At 46.0% G+C, this 22,853-nt stretch overlaps 1 protein-coding gene across 7 annotated transcripts in view; it reads right to left on the bottom strand.

Annotated features, from left to right (window-relative positions):
- Positions 1 to 22,853, bottom strand: part of LOC106569924 (protein MTSS 1) — a 56,097-nt gene that overhangs the window by 24,577 nt on the left and 8,667 nt on the right. The window lies entirely within an intron of this gene.

Genomic DNA, 22,853 nt, shown 5'->3' with positions numbered 1-22,853 from the left:
CCAAACAAACACGTATACAAAAATAACAAAGCGATGAACGACAAAATAACAGTCTTGAAGGCACCACAGCAATCCAAGAACAATATCCCACAAATACAAGACAAACACACCCAACTAATATAGGACTTCCAATCAAAGGCAACACCAAACTGCTACATTCAATTGGAAGTCCACCCCAATTAACTCAACATAGAAACACACTCACTAGACTTCACATAGAAATACATAAACATAGACCATAACTCAAAACCTGGAAATAATCAATCAAACGCCCTCCTAACTAACACACCACCCTGAACCACATAAAACAAATACCCTCTGCCACGTCCTGACCAAACTACAATAACAATTAACCCTTATACTGGCCAGGACGTGACAATCGGACTGTCACTGATCGCCTAGGAAGTACTGTGATATATTTCAATATCCATAGCTGGGGTTTAAGTCGATGAATTATTAAAATACCATTCATGTCAATTCATCCAACCATGAACTGGTGCTCACAATCATTAGTGGCCATGGTTCACATTCTAAGCTCCGTTCCATATCTTCCTCGTCTATCATTCAGTAGGTTTCTGTGTATTGGTTGTCTGACTGTCGTCACTCTGTTTGCATGACCACTCCATAATCATGCTACTATTGCATTAACAGAACTGTAATAATGTGCTATGGTGTGATATTTCCATATGTTATTGTATGGTGTGGTATTTCTTACCTATATTTCCATCTGCCGAGATTGGCCATGTAAAGCTATTAAAAATGAATGGGGGAGTTACATGTTTTAAGGGGGTTGGGGGTATTGTGTTACTGTAATGAACACAAGGGGAGACAGAGAGCTGGTTACAAGTGCAGGGCGCAGCAGGTGTTTATTGTAAAGGACTACAGGAGGAGGCAGGTAGCTGGGTCCAGGGGCAGGCAGAAGGTCATACACAGGGGGTCCAAAAGGGCAACAGTACAGGCAGGGAAAAGGCTAGTAACGTCGTCCGGGAGATCAGGCAATAGGTAGATAACAGGAAATCCGATAGTACAGGCAGGGAATAGGCAAAATGCGTCGTTAGTGAGGCAGGCAAAAATTATCATACACGGGAGGAGTAAATCACGGGAAAAACAGAGCTCCGAATAGATGTGTCACAAAACAAACAATACCTCACAGTGATGGGGTGCAAAGAACAGAACTAAAGTGTGAGATGATGACATACAGGTGTGTGAACAGGTGATTAGAATTCAGGTGATTGGGATCTGGAGCGTGAGCTGCGTTCAGGGGATCTGGGTGTTTGAGAGTGTGAACTGTGTTCAGAGGATCTACGTGTTTGAGGGTGTGAGTTGGAAGCAGATGTTACAGTTACAGTATTATGTTTAAACCACTTCTGAAGTTTGTAATTTCCACGTTGAAATTTCAGACTTGATTTCCCCTTACGAAAAAATGGATCAACGCCTATAAAAATGTCCATGAATTATAATCCACATAATAATTCAGATTTCTTGTTGCTGCAGGATTATTTTCCTGCTGTAGCAAACTGGCTCAAATTAAGATCCTACATCTGTAAAGTGCTCCTTTAGTTCAACAACTGTCAGGGGGATAATGACCCCTGTTCTATTATGTATCGTCCATGTCTGTGTGTAACATGGACCTCTTTATTTTCAAGTACCCACTGGACATCCAGATCTATAACTGTAAGGTTTTTCTCTTATAGGAGCTTATGCTGCCAAACTCAGAAGTTAGCTGCAGATGGATTAATACAGTTGTATCCTATCCTATCACTCGCTCCGCTGCCATTCAAATCTCTGCATTTCTGTAGAAGCAGTGAAAAGTAATGTTTTTGTAATGTAAGCTCTTCAGTGCCTTGTCAATATGACAGGTCTCCGGCAAAAGGCCAGACAGCAACGAAGGGGAAAATACAATTTTCCACCCCAGGATGCTCGAGGGTTGCCATGGAGACCGTGGCAGTAAACATAAATCTCTCTCCATCTCTCTCTCTCACTCCTTATCTCTCTCTACGTACAGAACAAATGTATCGGACTTCCTCTGCTGAACGGCATCCATCTGTAATAAAGCTCCAGCTCCTCCCTAATACATTATGCCACAGTTACTACAATTCAACTCTTTCTCAACACCGTCCTTCGCTCACAATCTTACATAGTGAGCAGTGTTTATACGCTACAGTACTTTGTTGGTGGTGTGTTTACATCTAATTGAAATCCAGAAGACCTTTGGAAAATTCCGGACATATTTCCTGCTCCACGCACACAAAACACACACACACACACCCCATCTCCTCACATCCCCACCACACACGCAGCCCAAATCTCCTCACATCCCCACCACACACGCACCCCCATCTCCTCACATCCCCACCACACACGCACCTCCATCTCCTCACATCCCCACCACACACGCACCCCCCCATTTCCTCACATCCTCACCACACACACACCCCCCTCATTTCATCACATCCTCACCACACACGCACCTCCATCTCCTCACATCCCCACCACACACGCACCCCCCTCATTTCCTCACATCCTCACCACACACGCACCTCCATCTCCTCACATCCCCACCACACACACCCCCCCATCTCCTCACATCCCCACCACACACGCACCCCCCTCATTTCCTCACATCCCCACCACACACGCAGCCCCCATCTCCTCACATCCCCACCACACACGCACCCCCATCTCCTCACATCCCGACCACACACACACCCCCATCTTCTCACATCCCCACCACACACGCACCTCCATCTCCTCACATCCCCACCACACACGCACCTCCATCTCCTCACATCCCCACCACACACGCACCCCCATCTCCTCACATCCCCACCACACACGCACCTCCATCTCCTCACATCCCCACCACACACGCACCCCCATCTCCTCACATCCCCACCACACGCACCCCCCATCTCCTCACATCCCCACCACACACGCACCCCATCTCCTCACATCCCCACCACACACGCACCTCCATCTCCTCACATCCCCACCACACACGCACCTCCATCTCCTCACATCCCCACCACACACGCACCCCCATCTCCTCACATCCCCACCACACACACACCTCCATCTCCTCACATCCCCACCACACACGCACCTCCATCTCCTCACATCCCCACCACACACGCACCTCCATCTCCTCACATCCCCACCACACACGCACCCCCATCTCCTCACATCCCCACCACACACACACCTCCATCTCCTCACATCCCCACCACACACACACCTCCATCTCCTCACATCCCCACCACACACACACACCTCCATATCCTCACATCCCCACCACACACGCACCCCCATTTCCTCACATCCCCACCACACACGCACCTCCATCTCCTCACATCCCCACCACACACACCCCCCATCTCCTCACATCCCCACCACACACACACACCCATCTCCTCACATCCCCACCACACACGCACCCCCCATCTCCTCACATCCCCACCACACACGCACCCCCATCTCCTCACATCCCCACCACACACGCACCCCCCTCATTTCCTCACATCCTCACCACACACACACCCCCCATCTCCTCACATCCCCACCACACACACACACCCATCTCCTCACATCCCCACCACACACGCACCCCCCCATCTCCTCACATCCCCACCACACACACACCCCCATCTCCTCACATCCCCACCACACACGCACCCCCATCTCCTCACATCCCCACCACACACACACCCCCCATCTCCTCACATCCTCACCACACACGCACCCCCCATCTCCTCACATCCCCACCACACACACACCCCCCATCTCCTCACATCCTCACCACACACGCACCCCCATCTCCTCACATCCTCACCACACACGCACCTCCATCTCCTCACATCCCCACCACACACGCACCCCCATCTCCTCACATCCCCACCACACACGCACCCCCATCTCCTCACATCCCCACCACACACGCACCCCCATCTCCTCACATCCCCACCACACACGCACCCCCATCTCCTCACGTCCCCACCACACACGCACCCCCCATCTCCTCACATCCCCACCACACACACACCCCCCTCATTTCCTCACATCCTCACCACACACGCACCTCCATCTCCTCACATCCCCACCACACACGCACCCCCCTCATTTCCTCACATCCTCACCACACACGCACCTCCATCTCCTCACATCCCCACCACACACACCCCCCCATCTCCTCACATCCCCACCACACACGCACCCCCCTCATTTCCTCACATCCTCACCACACACGCACCTCCATCTCCTCACATCCCCACCACACACACACCCCCCATCTCCTCACATCCCCACCACACACGCACCCCCCCATTTCCTCACATCCTCACCACACACGCACCCCCCCATCTCCTCACATCCCCACCACACACGCACCCCCCATCTCCTCACATCCCCACCACACACGCACCCCCATCTCCTCACATCCCCACCACACACGCACCTCCATCTCCTCACATCCCCACCACACACGCACCCCCCCATTTCCTCACATCCCCACCACACACGCACCCCCCCATTTCCTCACATCCTCACCACACACACACCCCCCTCATTTCCTCACATCCTCACCACACACGCACCTCCATCTCCTCACATCCCCACCACACGCACCCCCCTCATTTCCTCACATCCTCACCACACACGCACCTCCATCTCCTCACATCCCCACCACACACACCCCCCCATCTCCTCACATCCCCACCACACACGCACCCCCCTCATTTCCTCACATCCTCACCACACACGCACCTCCATCTCCTCACATCCCCACCACACACGCACCCCCCATCTCCTCACATCCCCACCACACACGCACCCCCCCATTTCCTCACATCCTCACCACACACGCACCCCCCCATCTCCTCACATCCCCACCACACACGCACCCCCATCTCCTCACATCCCCACCACACACGCACCTCCATCTCCTCACATCCCCACCACACACGCACCCCCCCATTTCCTCACATCCCCACCACACACGCACCCCCCCATTTCCTCACATCCTCACCACACACGCACCCCCCCATCTCCTCACATCCCCACCACACACGCACCCCCCCATCTCCTCACATCCCCACCACACACGCACCCCCCATCGCCTCACATCCCCACCAAACACGCACCCCCCATCTCCTCACATCCCCACCACACACGCACCTCCATCTCCTCACATCCCCACCACACACGCACCCCCCCATTTCCTCACATCCTCACCACACACGCACCCCCCCCATCTCCTCACATCCCCACCACACACGCACCCCCCATCGCCTCACATCCCCACCACACACGCACATACTGTCTCCTACTCCTAGTATGTGAAGTCCAGTCCCTACACTGCCAGTCTCGGAAAAATCTCCTGACCCCCAAATCTATAAATAACCTGGTTGGTTGGCGCAGGGGCTCTGGTTGCCAGGATCCCTCCTGAATAGCTGATGTATGGAATAGCACTCCTTATTAATAGCTGTGACATGGGGGCCCTGTAGCATGGTGAGCACTGCATTGCAGCAACACCTTCCCTCTTTCTCACCCTCTCCACACGCCCTCTCTCACCCCCCCCCCCTCCCCCTTCCCTTCTCTCACCTTCTGTGAGTTACCTCTTCTCTCCTCCTCTCTCCTCTTCTCTGCTCTCATCCTCTTTGATGCAGGAGGAAGATTGCCTCTGATGTCTCTATCTGTCAGTCTGGTCATTGTAGTATGACAGAGCATTTCAGTAGAAACATATAGACATAGCCTATTCCAATTGAAGACAACTAGTAACTGTCTATGCTGATGTATCACTTGTAGATTACAAATTATTCACTGAATGCTAATAAACTTGATCGACAGACACTAACAACAAACTTAAAATGAAAAGCTTTTTTATGAGCTTTGACGTAAAATATCTACAAGGGTTTGGATCTAGTTGCGGAACAATCGGCCCAGAATAGTTTGAAAGGGACCTACAGAAAGCATGACTCCAATATACAACAAACCAGAAAGGAACCTACGTAGCTAGCTACAGCATAGGCTCTCAGAGTGCTTGAAATATACAGAGCAATGGAAGCTGGTAGCATTTGTGTGAAATGGCACCCTATTTTCTATATAGTGCACTACTTTTGACCACAGCCCTGTGGAAAGTAGTGCACTATATAGGGAATAGGGTGCCATTTAGGATGTAGTTTAGTGCTGCCACGCTGTGCTGACTTTGCAGGCTGGCCAACGCCCTCTGGCCAAACAGGCCACACCTGACACACACGTATTGATCACAGCCCAGTTGGTGGCATTTTAATGACAATCAGCCTGATCGATTCACCTCTTTGTCCAGACCAGAGTCAACAGTTTAGTGTGTTTACCAACCTGTGTCGCCATAATTCTGTCTGGTCTAGACAAGACAGCCAAATGTAGATGTCAATGTATGTTTTTGGCCCAGGGACCACAGTGACCAAAGTTGTTTAGCGTGATAGCTAGCTTACTGTGTCCGTAAAGATACGGAGGTTCAGAACTTTTGTGAAACAGCAGAGTTAAAAGTATATGACAAATCAAAACTGGACGGTCTTCAGAGATAGATGGGAGGGGTTGAGGGTAGCTGAAGGATGGGATTAAAAACAAACAAAAGATAACTATTGTAAAAGGCATTGTGTCCGTAAAATGTATATAGTATGTATAGCCGGAAGTAGAAGCCTAAGTGTTGTTGTCCATTTGTTTACTACAATTAGGGGATGGGTGGTAGGGAGAGGGAAAAAAGAAAAATAATTTAACAAAATCTACATAGTATGTCACAGACTACTATATCAAGATCAGTGGGACAATCAGAGGGAGTGATGCTTTACGGCACATTTTTCTTCTAGCTATTTCGAATGTTGTTCTATCTGCTGTGTATTTCCTTAGGTTACCCTGAAAGCCCATTCAACCACCTGCCTCTATATGTCAGTGCATCAGCCTCTTCCTGAGTAGCTAACAGGGACGGAGCTGTTCTTTCCCTCTCCCACTGACGCGCACACAACGTGACAGGGCATGAGGAATGTGTAGTGTCTCTCGAGGATGCTGTGGTGTGGAGTGTGTGTGTGTGTGTGTGTGTGTGGCCTGGGATGGGCAAGGCAGGGCCGCAAACAAGCACAGACCGCAGGCATGATGAAGACTCACCACACTGCTACTGGTAGTCAGACGCCCACTCAGGGAAGAAAATACAAACTGGAGATGAGAAACATTCGTGTAGACTGTTTTGTCTGTGGTTTGTTTTGAATGGATTGTTGTTGGTGTAAAAGTGGGAAGGCCCTGATGGGAGGGAAACTGAGACTAAATTAACCCTAACTCGGTTGAGCACCAGATTTAAGCTACCAACAAACCAGCTTTTCTTGATCGGGAAACACAACACTGCCTATATATCTGCTTAGATACAGCAGTGTCCTACAATGGCCCTTTCATAAGACGGGAGTCTGGGAAGGCAGGCGGAACTGTCCCTGTCCCTCTGTGTTAGCCTGTGTTAACGTGTGACGCTACGCTAGTGCTAGCGCCATCCCAGCCAGAGCCGCGGGGGACTATAGCGGAGGCAGAGAACTGGGACGGGGAATTGGAGCAGATGAGGACATGGCCGAGGCTGAGAGATGGGGCCAGACGGAGCCATAGACCCCATGCTTACAATGGGAATGATGAGGATGGTACAACGATGGTACAACGTGGCAGTGGTTGGATTCAGTGCACCACCATGAAGCTAACTCTTTTAGATTTTATGTGTCTGGGCTTTGACTTTGTTTTTTAAATAGAGGCAATTGTCATGAGGCCTATTGTAGCCAGGGAAATGGATAGAGCACTGTGGTACTAATGCCTTCCTCCACGAAATCGGACATTTTATTAACTTTATTAAGAAAGTAAGGAGTATAAGCCACTGCCTTGAAATAGAGAAAAGTCACCCAAGGTCCGATGTTCTTAGCTAAACAGAACTATTTTTCCAAAAGAAGCTCACATTTGAGGAAAAGGTTGTGGTTAAAGTTTGCGAATTCTACTGCAAAATCGCCAGCGACACCACTATGCTAACAGTCGTGACAACCTGTGAAGTCAACAAAAACACCTAATTGTGATCATGTCACAATTACTGCTGAGGAAGCTCTGATTGGCTGAGAGACGATGGCCAGGTCCAATCATGACAAGGTGGAATATCTGAAAGCTGTCGATATCAAACCCCTCTGACAGTCTTGGATGGTGTTACGTCAGTTCGTTACAGCCGTCAAGGTCATCTTAACTCCTTTTTAAAATTCCTCACCCGTGGTGTTCCTCATCAAAACAGTGAGGGTGGAAACTAATGAACCGCACATTCCGAATAGCTTCAAGGGTGCGGGTACAGTCTTCACATTCCTCCAAGATTCTTTAAATAAAATCCCAAAGAACCCCCTAACCTCCTTCCCTCCCACTCATCCTATCACCCCATTAGCCCAGTTTATAGCCCTGTAGAGCCCTGTCAATCTTCATACCATAGCAGGTGGTGTCTGTATGACTGTGCAGTCTACAAGATAGACTGCAGTGCAGTCTGTATCAGACCTGGGTTCAAATAATATACATATTCTTTCAAATACTTAAGCTGAGCTTGATTGAGCTCACCTGGCACAAGGGAACCAATGGTACTTAGTCCCAAAAGTGCAAAATTGCAAACCCTGCCCGCAGGTTCAATCAAATCCTAAACCTATCTGAAAAGAAAACAAAATATTAGGCTATTTGAACCCAGGTTTTGGTGTCTATGCAACTGTGCAGACTATCAGATTGAAGAAGGCTCTCCCTTCTATATTAGGTACATGGCACCTAGTGGTCCTGTAGCTGCCTGGGACTGGGGGGGGGGGCATGGAGACTGGACTACTACTGACAGCTGAGAGTAGGGGTGGTAGACAGGACGGCTATAGGAATGCAGGCAGACATAAAGCCCTAGAGTAAGGCTAGGGCTGGCTGGGCCAAGGAGTTCGAGAGACATCACAGCATCTTGGTATTTCCTCATAAGGGCTTTTGAGGATGGCTCTATTACTAAGAGACGACTGGGAGTAGGAACGTGCCTCGCAAACTGTGAGGGTAAGACAAACTGTGAGGGCATGGCTTGTGAAAACCAAAGCAGGCCACATGGAAGACTGTGGGACTAATATGAAATTCAACTGATGTTAAGTGCAGCAGTTCGGGTGTGGTTTCAAATAACATTCAGTTTGACAGGATTCAGTTTTATTTTTCTTAACTGCAGTATAACTATGCAGGTCAACCAATCAAGACAACATTATGTATTAATCCAGTACATCCCTCCCATCATTGTATTCCACTCCAGGGATGTATTAATTACGCATCAAATAGAAGAAAACGGACTGAAACAGGGAGGGACTACCTGAACTCGCCCAATAAGACTAGTTTTTGTTTTCTGTTGCAAAACGTTTTGCTACGGTGTGGCCTGATGAATATGACCCAGTTCTTGTCACTAGTCTCTAACCAAAATCAATTCCCTCATTGAAGCAGTAATCTGTAGCTAAAGCCACCAGTGAGGACAGGAAAACACTTTTCCACTGGCAGCCTCAGTCACTACTACCCATTGGCATTACACTCATGGCTCTGTTTCCTGTGTGTGTACTGCAGCTGAATGCTAACAGAATAAGCCCCAGAGTATCCATCACACACACACACACACACACACACACACACACACACACACACACACACACACACACACACACACACACACACACACACACACACACACACACACACACACACACACACACACACACACACACACACACACACACACACACACACACACACACACACACACACACACACCTCTCTCTCTTCAATCTCTTCATTAGGTTCCCACTCCATTTGTCGTCTTCCAGCCCCCTGCCACAGAGGCCTAGTTCTCTTCTTTTCATCCCTCAGTCTTTGACACACATATCTGGGTCCAGGTCTGGGATTATTCACCGGACTTAATGAGCGACAATGTGACACCGTCTAGTCCTAGTTGCGAGATGACCCGGACCGCGGCTGAAAGACATCTAGGGCTAAAATAAATGTGGTCCTAATCCCCATTTTACTCAAGTCTTTTATGGCCTACCCACATAACCAGGCCAAATCTGAACAAGAAGGGACACCGTTATGATGATACGCCTATGTTGAGCTATAGTCAGATAAAAGTTAAATGGGCAGCAGATGAGAAAACAGAGCCGTGATGAAATGAAGGACAAAATAAAGCGTCTACAACCTTGACGACCAGGGAGTTATGGAGGTTTGAAAGGAGAGCGCTTAAAACGTAGGTTGTTCTTTTTACAACCTAGACAATTCCACTGTACTGTACCTAGCCTTCGTAATCAGCTGTGATTAGCATAGTTATTTGGTGAGGCGCCGCTGCCTTTGTTACCCACCTTATCTCCCCATACGAGGGGCTGGTGCGTGGCGTGCTCATTTTGGGTAGGCGGTTAATTGGTGTGTTTATTCACTTTGAAACGCGAGTGAGGCGGCGAGGGTACCGACGGGACCGCTTCCCGTACCCCACTCGCCTTTAATTAGCTTTCATTTATTGAAAAAACCTTGAGGTAATTCTTAGAGAGGTAGAAATTAAAAGGCCCTCCGACACAATGAAGCCAACAAGCCAACTCGTTTCACGCCAAAAAGTATCCCAATGGAAACAGTTCTATTAGAGGATCCTTTGAATGTGTCACTGTCCTCGTCCTCCTACTTCCCTCCTTCATCCTCTAGTGCAGAAAGATATCATCCTGTCTGTTTCATTAATTCTGTTGGGGCTTTGAAATTAGACAGAGAAGCAGGATGAAGGAGGATGTAGGTCACATCCTGCTATCCAGTGCTCTCTCTCTCTCTCTCTCTCTCTCTCTCTCTCCCAACCAATCAGCACTGATAGATTCCTAATCAGTTCCTGCGCTGTCGTCATGTCTTTGCCCATACACATGCATGTACACATGTGTTTCTGATATGGAAATATCAGGCTGGCGCATCGGGGTTGATCGTGCATCGTGATCGTGCCCTCGGGGTAGCATGGATTTAACGAGGCCCAATTTCCGGAGCGGGACTGAACTCTTCTGGCCGGCTGGCTTCTGGATCCCTGGCTAGCCTCGAAAGCAAAACGCCTACTAAACAAACCAGCCATGAATTCATCATATCAGACCAGAGAGAGACAGAGAGACAGAGAGAGAGAGACAGAGAGACAGAGAGAGAGACAGAGAGACAGAGAGACACAGAGAGACAGAGAGACAGAGAGACAGAGAGAGAGACAGAGAGACAGAGAGACAGAGAGAGAGAGAGAGAGAGAGAGAGAGAGGACAGAGAGACAGAGAGAGAGAGACAGAGAGACAGAGAGACAGAGAGAGACAGAGAGACAGAGAGACAGAGAGACAGAGAGACAGAGAGACAGTGAGACAGAGAGACAGAGAGAGACAGAGAGAGACAGAGAGACAGAGAGACAGAGAGACAGAGAGACAGAGAGAGAGACAGAGAGACAGAGAGACAGAGAGACAGAGAGAGAGACAGAGAGACAGAGAGAGAGAGACAGAGAGACAGAGAGACAGAGAGAGACAGAGAGAGACAGAGAGACAGAGAGACAGAGAGACAGTGAGACAGAGAGACAGAGAGACAGAGAGACAGAGAGAGACAGAGAGACAGAGAGACAGAGAGACAGAGAGAGACAGAGAGACAGAGAGACAGAGAGACAGAGAGAGAGAGGGGTGTTTGTATTCAAGTTATTTTATGTCTATTAAGAGAATTGGGCCACAGCCAAAGTGTGCGTGGTCTGCATGGTTGAAGCCTGTTGAGGCCATGCTCTATAACACTTTCATAAACAGTAGATACAATTTGGAAATGAAGAACATTGGGAGTATGAAAGTGAAACATCTACGCCCTGATAGGCACGGCTACTCCCAGGATCAAATGAACTCAGTTACTCCTCTTTAGAAGTACCCAATTCATCCTACTACAGTGTTTCTGAAGCAATAGAAAATGTTTCACTATATGTAGTCCCATCAAATAAGAAAACTAAATGCGTACAAAGTAACTCAACTGATTTCTGAATTCCCAGCAACCAGAGAAAGCACTTAATATAATACTAACGCACACGTCTTCATTGACTGTCCCAGAATGTGCACATTGTGAGTCATATTACCATTCCATCATGTTGACCACACAGAGCCTGCTTCAGGCACAGCACCACTCTCTGTTTGGGCCTCCGCTGCCTAACCTATGGCTTTGATCTGACGATAGCATCTAGTATAGCTAATCTATCTATCTAGTATATATTGGATCTAGGGCAATCTGCAGTATCTATAGAATCAAGCTCTCTAGCTAGCTGCCTGAAGGCTTGCAAACGTGAGTGGCGCGGTTTGTGGAACTTGTGTCGGACGAGGTGTGTGTTGTTTGTGCACCAAGTACCACAAAAGCAGTAATGGATGCATTATGATGTACTGTGGTGTGCAACAAAGCACTGAGAAAAGGTTGTCAGACAACCCTACCCCCTTTCCATACAGTAACTGTGTCTCTCCCTGAGGTACTCTCATTTTAAAATGATATGCTGCAGTCTTCTAGGAACATTGTATATTTTGGCTAATGTGAGACAACAACAGTGCATTTATGGAAAAGGTACACCGTGAGAGTTAACACAAACACTACTGAGTTTACTGTAAACTGTCCCAATGCGGGATTCGAATCCCACATCTTCTAAATGGAACATAGTGTTTCTGAGGTAGAAGAGGGTAGCCGTTTTCTTTTACACTCCACCCAAGCACTATGTTCTGTTGCTACCGGCATTGGATAACCGGGCATCCGGTTCATGTTCAATGACAACATGTTTTGGCAAAAAGATAGGTGAAACTGGGAGTCGATCAAGAGATCAGTGACCTATCAACTTTGTTTTGACCTAAATTCAACATTATTTTTTATTTTTAATCCCGCAACTCAAAAGTCACAACCAACGAAACGAGAAGGCCAACAAGTCCACTTGTGCTTTGTGAGTCTTTGTGAGTCAGTCGTGATATGAGTGTGAATTATTGAAGAGCTGTTCAACCTTTACTAGATGCTCTGCTCCCCTGGTGACCACTAAACTGTCCCTGGCATCTCTTCTCCCTGTGGGCTCTCACAGTTGGACTCCACCAGTCGACTGCTGATTTGTGTGACGACATGCTTCAGACAATGAACAATATTGTATAAACAAGTAGAGTAGTATCTCATAACGTGAGCTTCACATTTCATGACAATGACAAGTGCCCTTGGCGATTGTAAGATCTTGTAGAGAGTTGAGAGCATCCTGTCGGGCTGTATCACCGCCTGGTACGGCAACTGCACCCGAGCCACTGCCTGTTCACCCCGCTACCATCCAGAAGGCGAGGTCAGTACAGGTGCATCAAAGCTGGGACCGAGAGTCTGAAAAACAGCTTCTATCTCAAGGCCATCAGACTGTGAAACAAGTCTGCCTACATACAGACTTGAAATCATTTGCCACTTTAATAAATTGATCACTAGTCACTTTAATAATGCTACTTTAATAATGTTTACATATCTTGCATTACTCGTCTCATATGTATATACTGTATTTTATACGATCTATTGCATCTTGCCTATGCCGCCCAGTCATCTCTCATCCATATCTTTATATGTATATATTCTTATTCCATCCCCTTACTTAGATTTGTGTGTATTAGGTAGTTGTTATGGAATTGTTAGATTACTGTTACATATTACTGCACTGTTGGAACTAGAAGCACAAGCATTTCGCTACACTCGCAATAACATCTGCTAACCATGTGTATGTGACAAATAAAATTAGAGTTTTTATTAGATTTTTAGGAGGTTGTTACCATGGAGCTCCTCATACATCTATACCTCTAACCACAGATCAAGGATCAGATTCCCCTACACCAACCTTACCCATTAGGAACCAAAATACAATATCTGACCCTGGACCAGTTCTATAACCAACTTCTACCATCTACTCCATTGTGGCTACAACTACCGGGCTATACTGGGCCTTGGTAACAGACCAACATTTTTACAATTACATTTTAGTCATTTAGCAGATGCTCTTATTCTATCTTAAGATAGCTAAGTGAGACAACCACATCACATTCATAGTAACTACATTTTTATAGTAGATATCAAGAGACGCAAGGTCGGTAAATTATGCTGTTTGATTCACACTAACGAGCAGAGGCAAGCAGGTCTTCATAACTAATTAAACGGGGTGGGGGGGTGATGTGAAGTACATGAAAGAACACAGAGACTCACCTGCTGGGTGATCCTAGTTAATAATTCAAACATGTACTCTGGCTGTACGGTCAGCTGGGGGAGAACATAGCCAAACACGCTACAGGAGAAAGGGCAACGTGGATAGTTGGATGCAGGCGTTCAGCTATTTTCACTATCGGCTTGGTAACAAAAAATTACAGTCGCCGTTTTATTACATAGATTGAGCGTGCTTCGCCAGCTACCCAAATGACACACTGCTTGCATGGGAATTAGATAGCAAAATGTTTGAGGATGCCACAATTGAGGGTGTTGAATGATAACAACTGGATTGGACTAAAACCATGCATGGATGAGAGAGAGAGAAAGTGTGTGTGAGAGAGAGAGAGAGAGAGAGAGAGAGAGAGAGAGAGAGAGAGAGAGAGAGAGAGAGAGAGAGAGCAGAGAGACAGAGAGAGAGAGGGGTGTTTGTATTCAAGTTATTTTATGTCTATTAAGAGAATTGGGCCACAGCCAAAGTATGCGTGGTCTGCATGGTTGAAGCCTGTTGAGGCCATGCTCTATAACACTTTCATAAACAGTAGATAGTGTGCGAAAGGAGTCGTTATACCACCTTCTTACAGTATATCATATGGTGCCATAAGCTATGGGTTTATGTCAACACTTCTATCTTTCATACAGGCTACCACTGACCACTTCACACATCACAGGCAGTCTGAGAATACTTGCCATTTATGCCTCAGATCCTTCTACTAGCCTAGCCAACCATGTAAATTGCATCATACACATAGCACTGAATCTGCGGGAGGCATTTCATGTATGCATCTAGAGAAGCAGAGCACATTCCCTCCCCTCCAAACATACTGACAGTTGATTAAGTGCACAGTGATGTCAGGAACTCCGCCAGCTGTTGCTATGCTACAGACCACATCAGCCTGCTTGTAATTATATTATTACACACTCAATTAATGCCAGTATAATCTATATGGAGGGGGACAGGTGGGGCTTGTTGCCCTATCAACTCTGCCAGACCACACACATTGGAACACATTCGACTTTCCTTTCTGCATGTCCTTTCCTTTGTGGCTTCCGACATGTGAATGCATGGAATATGATTTTGCCTTGATACAATCACCTATGAAGTCCTTTCAGACCAGTAGGTGTGAAGGATGGGAGATGACATAAGGATGATATTTGAGACTGGTTGGAACAAGTCCTTTCAGATCAGTGGCAGTAGAGGAAAGGAGACAAGGGTAGGAGGACATTTGAGACCGTTCGGGAACAAGTCCTTTCAGATCAGTGGCACTGAAGGAGAAGAGATGAGGTTAGGAGGATATGAGATTGTTGGAACGTGGCCACTGAGTTGAGAGTAGAGTAGATACATAGCAGCCTCGTGTTTCCCAGAGTACCTTATGGGACATGGGTTCAGGGGGGAACGAGCCAGCCATGACACTATAGGGCAGTTTAGGCATGCAACAGGAAGAGACCTGGCCACACCATTGCCACAAACCGACTTTTCAGTGAACTGCAGGGAGAATACACTTTTAGGTCGTGTGCAACGCCTAGGATTTATCCCTCAACAATTACTTCATTATCTAATGGAATCTACTGAGGTTTCTCTAATTGAATAATTTATGGTCTTGTGGCAAACAACTCATGTAAAATTATTCGGAAGAAACATACCCTTTGCTGTAGATGTACGGTGTAGCGGTGGGTGGGTCGGGAGTAGAGCTTCATAGAGCTGCAAAGGTTTGAGGTGAAGCTGTGGGCTTAGAAAGAGGGACTGCAGGGACTATAGGGAGGTTTACTTTGAGGGTGAGCTGCTAGGTTGAATGTTGTTAAAATTGGACAGTGGCCAAAACTGCCAGGTAAGTCTCTGTCTAACAGGCTTAGCTACTAAGGAAAGTAATTTCAGCAAAAGCAACCCAAAAATTGAATTCATTAACAAAATGTGATTTACTAAACTCAGCAAAAAAAGAAATGTCCCTTTTTCAGGACCCTGTCTTTCAAAGATAATTCATAAAAATCCAAATAACTGCACAGATCTTCATTGTAAAGGGTTTAAACACTGTTTCCCATGCTTGTTCAATGAACCAAACAATGAATGAACATGCACCTGTGGAACGGTCGTTAAGACACTAACAGCTTTCAGACGGTAGGCAATTAAGGTCACAGTTATGAAAACTTAGGACACTAAAGAGGCCTTTCTACTGACTCTGAAAAACACCAAAAGAAAGATGCCCAGGGTCCCTGCTCATCTGCGTGAACGTGCCTTAGGCATGCTGCAAGTAGGCATGAGGACGGCAGATGTGGCCAGGGCAATAAATTGCAATGTCCGTACTGTGAGACGCCTAAGACAGTGCTACAGGGAGACAGGAGGGACAGCTGATCGTCCTCACAGTGGCAGACCACGTGTAACAACACCTGCACAGGATTGGTACATCTGAACATCACACCTGCGGGACAGGTACAGGATGGCAACAATAACTGCCCGAGTTACACCAGGAATGCACAATCCCTCCATCAGTGCTCAGACTGTCCACAATAGGCTGAGAGAGGCTGGACTGAGGGCTTGTAGGCCTGTTGTAAGGCAGGTCCTCACCAGACATCACCGGCAACAACGTCGCCTATGGGCACAAACCCTCTGTCGATGGACCAGACAGGAATGGCAAAAAGTGCTCTTCACTGATGAGTCGCGGTTTTGTCTCACCAGGGATGATGGTCGGATTCACGTTTATCGTCGAAGAAATGAGCATTACACCAAGGCCTGTACTCTGGAGCGGAATCGATTTGGAGGTGGAGGGTCTGTCATGGTCTGGGGCGGTGTGTCACAGCATCATCGGACTGAGCTTGTTGTCATTGCAGGCAATCTCAACGCTATGCGTTACAGGGAAGACATCCTCCTCCCTCATGTGGTACCCTTCCTGCAGGCTCATCCTGACATGACCCTCCAGCATGACAATGCCATCAGCCATACTGCTCGTTCTGTGCGTGATTTCCTGCAAGACAGGAATATCAGTGTTCTACCATGGCCAGCGAAGAGCCCGGATCTCAATCCCATTGAGCACATCTGGGACCTGTTGGATCGTGGGGTGAGGGCTAGGGCCATTCCCCCTAGAAATGTCCGGGAACTTGCAGGTGCCTTTGTGGAAGAGTGGGGTAACATCACACAGCAAGAACTGGCAAATCTGGTGCAGTCCATGAGGAGGAGATGCACTGCAGTACTTAATGCAGCTGGTGTTCAGACCAGATACTGACTGTTACTTTTGATTTTGACCCCCCCCTTTGTTCAGGGACACATTATTCCATTTCTGTTAGTCACATGTCTGTGGAACTTGTTCAGTTTATGTCTCAGTTGTTGAATCTTGTTATGTTCATTCAAATATTTACATGTTAAGTTTGCTGAAAATAAACGCAGTTGACAGTGAGAGGGCGTTTCTTTTTTTGCTGAGTTCAGTATGTGATTTACCTGGTCAAAATTTGCACAGATATTTTCAAAAGGGCCTAAAAAAAATGAACAAAAACAAAGCACAAAGCTAAAACATCAAGTTGCCTCTACTTACATTTTACCTTTAGGTCTCCGGCATTCCCTTAGTAAGCCTTTGATATTATAGTAAACCCTTTGATTAACCCTTTGGACAATAATTGGTTCTACCTTTGCACTAGCACAAACAATTCAACAAATCTACCCCTTTACAGTGAAAATTTGCACTGGAAATCTCTTGAGATTATAACAACGCTTTGTCTTGCGCGATGCAGTAAATTTGATCTCTCTTTTTTGCAGAGATGAGATCATAAAAGCAGAAGCTGCCAAAGGAGTCCATCTGTACAGTTGACGGCACCGAGGCCTTTCCCACTGACTGGCACGCCTGTCCTTCTGTCTGTGTGGGGACCACTCACTGTGCATCCTCCGGTGATCTGCCCACTTGCATGTCCTCCAGGGGACATAAACAAAAAGGCCTTGGCCGGCCACATCAAATCAGCTTATGGGCCGGTGTTGAAACTGTGGGCCACCAATTGATCTAAATAATAACTACATATAATCTGTCTGAAGGTTTTATGTATGTTGTAGTACATTTTACAATCATCAGTTAGGGCATAGCATATGGTTTGATGTGGATATTCACATTTTCATATTCTCAGTAGGCCTTGTTTTTCCAATTACCATTTTTAACGGTTGTCTCTAAACCTAAGGAGGTGGAACTCCATTCCCTTCAAACTGAACCACTGCATGTGACGTTAATGCAAGTCCTGCTGCAACAGTAATTTCTCCACACCCCCTGATCTTATAGTACATATCTTAGTGAATCATCAAACCCTTTCACCTCTGTTACTAAAATTCTAAAAAGTGGCAATAATGGATATTAACTGAAAATGATCTTATCTAGTTTCTTGCAATAGCCCTCTGTGACTTGAAAGAATATTTCTCAAAACTGTGATTCCTAAAAGATGTGTCCCGAGATTTGGTCAACTCTGTCAGATTTGTCTAAAATCCTAAATGAATCAGGAATGAGCAGGGTCAGCTATACCATAAGGACCCCTTATTCATGTCCTCATTACATGTAGTGCAACAAGACCACTCATGGTCTGTAAAGTTCTCTAGCTTTGATAGATTTAAACAAACAATATTGAAATCACCATGGTCACAATCCTAATCTGTCTGCCTGACAGAATATTCATTTTGGTTAAAATATGTTACTTTTAATTACGCTTTAGAGCCACAAAGCAATTCAATTGCTACTGTGTATACCACTTGAATGAAGAAGAAAACAGACATTTTTGTCTCCGTAAAACATAAACTCTGTCAGATTTTTGTCTAACGTCAACTCCGTCAGAGTGCTAAAAGATTTGATAAAATGGTTGTATTTTTATTGGGGATTTTCAAATGAATAATTGGTGAATAATTTCCCATATTTTACAAATGTTTGTATTGAACTTTGATTTTTGGAGTAAAAAATGTCTGTTTTCCGTATCTGTTGTCAACTCTGATGGACTCAAAATATTGTAACCCTGGAGCATTTAAGAGTGTTCAAATATTAATAATAATTATTATTATTATTATTAGGAAGTTGTTCCTTTACATGGTGTGATAAATTATATATTTTGATATACCAAAGTATAAGCTAACATTTTGATAATATTAAGAATAATATTTGTGGGGAAAAAGTTGAGATTGTTCCATCTTTCAAGAATCTCTAAGCTCTAAAACAGCAACATTTTCTCTCAGCCAGGCAAAATGTTTAAAATAGCATGAAATAAGCTATAATACTTCACAGTTTTCCCTCTGCCCCATGGGGGGCTTTGCTCGGACCTTGCAGGGAGTCCTACAAAACTTCGCTACGCCACTGTCTTTGTGCTGTCTTGGCCACTCCTATAGTCTTTTTCACATGTATGAGCTGGCAAGGCAGCACAAACAGATCTGGGACCAGGCTAGCCTTTTTTACCTACATGATCTAAACCTCTCAAAAGGCAACACAGAATGGTTGCTGACATCTGGCGCGGCTGCTGCCACAACACCCCGAGCCATTCAAGAAAGGAATCCTTCCTGGCAGTGGGGCGCCATGGCAACCACACCCACACAGTACATAGCAAATAGGTGGATATAGAAATAGAGCAGGCAGAATGACTGTGTCTCCAGATTTTCATATAAAGACATTAGCAGTGCTGCGTCAGAGGAAGTAGGACAGATTTAGCTGTTGAATGCTTGTTGCATACAAACTGACATTTCAAATGTGAGTGTGCTAGAGTAGCAAACATGTGTTTAATACGTGCTTTTGGAAGTGATGACTGTTCTGTAACTTCTAGTTCTATGGTGCACTTAGCATTCGATTTGAGTGCCAAATGTCCATTAAATAACACAAAGGGCTTATCACATGATCTGGTGCAAGCAATCATCACCTTCACAAACCTCGGTGTTCAGATCCATTGGAAATTGAAATCACATTTCCATCACACTGAACAAGGGCTCATCAACATAAACAAAGTCCTATGTCAGGTGTCATAACACACTTATGTCATACACTGCACTTCATAATGGTCTACTTCTATTGCTTATGCTGCATCCCACTGCTGAGCTGCTAAGTACTCCTGCAGCATGGCTCCAGAGGTGGGACCAGCCCTCCCGATTTCCATACTTGTTGCCATGAGCACCGGTCTGGCTGTGACTAGCTGCTGTGTGGATGGACAGGACAGGAGCCAAGCAGATACGGCCACCCGCTCGTGACGGCCTCTTTGAGACGCAGATAAATATGAAAATGAGGTGGGGGCATAGCGTAGTTTACTAAAGGAGTGTTCATCCTGGATTAAGGATAAAGGATAGAGGTGTGGACTTGAGTAGTGTGACTGTTTAAACTGGTAGTTTAGACAATCTGGGCTGGGCACTGACAATTGTAGGCCTATCCTTTAGGAACCTTATAGTTACTCAAAGGCTGTGTGACTGCGTAAGTGGATAATAGGTAACACGCATTGGAACAAATTACCCTGTAAGACGCATAAGGCACAAATAAAAGGGCACAAAGAAGACAAACATTAGTGGCCCTGTGTGTCCCATAAACAAAGCCGTGACTGGACGTTGTGTTGGGCCCTGACCGTGGTCACCACCCTGACCGTACGTGGTCATAATACGGCCTGTCTCACACCACACCCAGGCAGTCAGACCGAGTAATGAAAAAGGAGGGCAAAGCTCTGCTATTTTAGGTGTACTCCACTTTAGATTGAAAAATGGCCCTCCCTACACAGTCTATCTCCCCTGTCTAGGGACTCGCACACAAAGACAGCCAATGGCTAATCACGGTGCAGTGTGACGCATCTATGGAACCTGCCATAATGACATTTTCATGTCTATATGACAATGCCTGTTGACATGGAGCAAAGACGGACCTATCGTACAACAAAGACATCTGTAAACATACACATGCTGATTACACATTCGGACTACGCTGTGGCAGACAATCTCATTCTTCAACCTACTCTCCTAGGCCAGTGGTTCTCAACAGGTTTTGCCTCGGGACCCAAATTGAACCAGGTTGTCTCAGTCGCGACCCAAAATTCACATCGCAAAAAAGAAATGTCCTAAATGCAATCTGGAAAACAATTCTTTATGCTATATTGATATTATATGACAAGGGAACAACATTCCCACCTCTTTCATTGTCAATAATACAATTTTGCCCATATTCTTGACGAAGAATGTTAATAAACCAAAGACCACAAAATCAACCAAAACAGTGCTGCAAATACAATAGCTCTATTTTGAAAATACTGTGATTGAAGAGAAATTGTTCAGAGATTAAATTATAAAAAAATGTAAATTCAATTTCTACACACTTCCTACCTAGTTTGTCATTTTTACTCAGAAAACCGTGACACATTCAAAACCTTTTCTTGAACCACCAGTTCAGAATCTGTCTCCTAGGCAAAACTATATAATAGATTTACAATAGCCTATTATAAAACTGTTTTTGAAAGAAATCACATAGACAAACTGGATTGAGTTGCTCAGTATAAGAAAATGCTTTTATTTATTACTGGTGGCTATTTCCACTGTGACTCCTCCCTGCGCTGGGTTGATATTCCCATACACCTACACAGTTGAAAGGTATCGTCAGATGTTGACCTTTCATCCTTTGTGTTGAAAGGCCTCCAACTGTGGCCTTTGACTTGTGAGCGTCTGACTGACTAGCTGTGATAATATACAGCAGAGGATAGAAATACGTGGACATGTATAAATAGGGTTATGTAGCTTATGTAGGATTAAACTAAATCTATGGCAGCCAGAACCAATAAACATTATAGGACTGAATAAAGTGAGTGAGGTATTGAAAAGCATGTATTTGGATTGGAAGGGATGAGATCATATTACTGAAGAATCAGAGGGGTTTTAATAATGAAATTATTTATTTTACATATTGATAATATAGGCCAATGCATTTCCTTTGTTATGGCCTAAACTCTTGGTAATCGCTGTGGGTATGAGTCTACATGTTATTGAAACAGCCTTGACTCTGACAGAGAAAGGAGGGAGAAAAAGGAGAGGAGTGGAAAAGGAGGTCACCATTCACACTTCACTCTGTCCATTGTCGTATATCCCACCATACCACTTAAAGTGACAAAAGTCTCCAAAGGAAGTCCATTCTATTCAGGACATGCACTCTCTGTCGACTTCAACTGTAAACCCTCTCTTGGGGTGCTCAGTCTCAACACATAAAAGTGGTCTCAAAAACAAACCTGCACCGTCACAGAAGCGACGACAACCACAGTTCGCGGTTCAACCGCCCAGGAAGGTGCGGTCGTGTTTTTGAACCATCTTCTCGTGTTTACACTGGAAAAACTTCAAGCGTTTGAGGGAACATGACAGTTCTAGGAACCAATTTAAGATGTGACACCCTTCACATTACATGACAACGCTCCACTGACCTACTAGCCCTTAAATTAGCTAAGTGATGAGTGACTGCCTGATTGTGGCTCACTTTGTCACTGTGACAGTCAGTGATCATGACAGGGCTCTGTAGTGGGCAGACAGACCAACCCTGACCTAACCACAAACCACCCCTTCCTGCATGTTACAATCACTCTGTCAACCACATTATAACCCCAATTCCTGCTGATGGAAGCTTGACAGTTCAGATTGTTGAAGGTGAGCCAGTCTACTCCTTAAG

Source organism: Salmo salar, chromosome 14, assembly GCF_965601325.2.
Source record: "Salmo salar chromosome 14, fSalSal1, whole genome shotgun sequence".
Lineage (NCBI taxonomy): Eukaryota > Metazoa > Chordata > Actinopteri > Salmoniformes > Salmonidae > Salmo > Salmo salar.
Note: the sequence above shows the minus strand (reverse complement) of the source record. Positions and strands in the feature narration are given on the sequence as shown.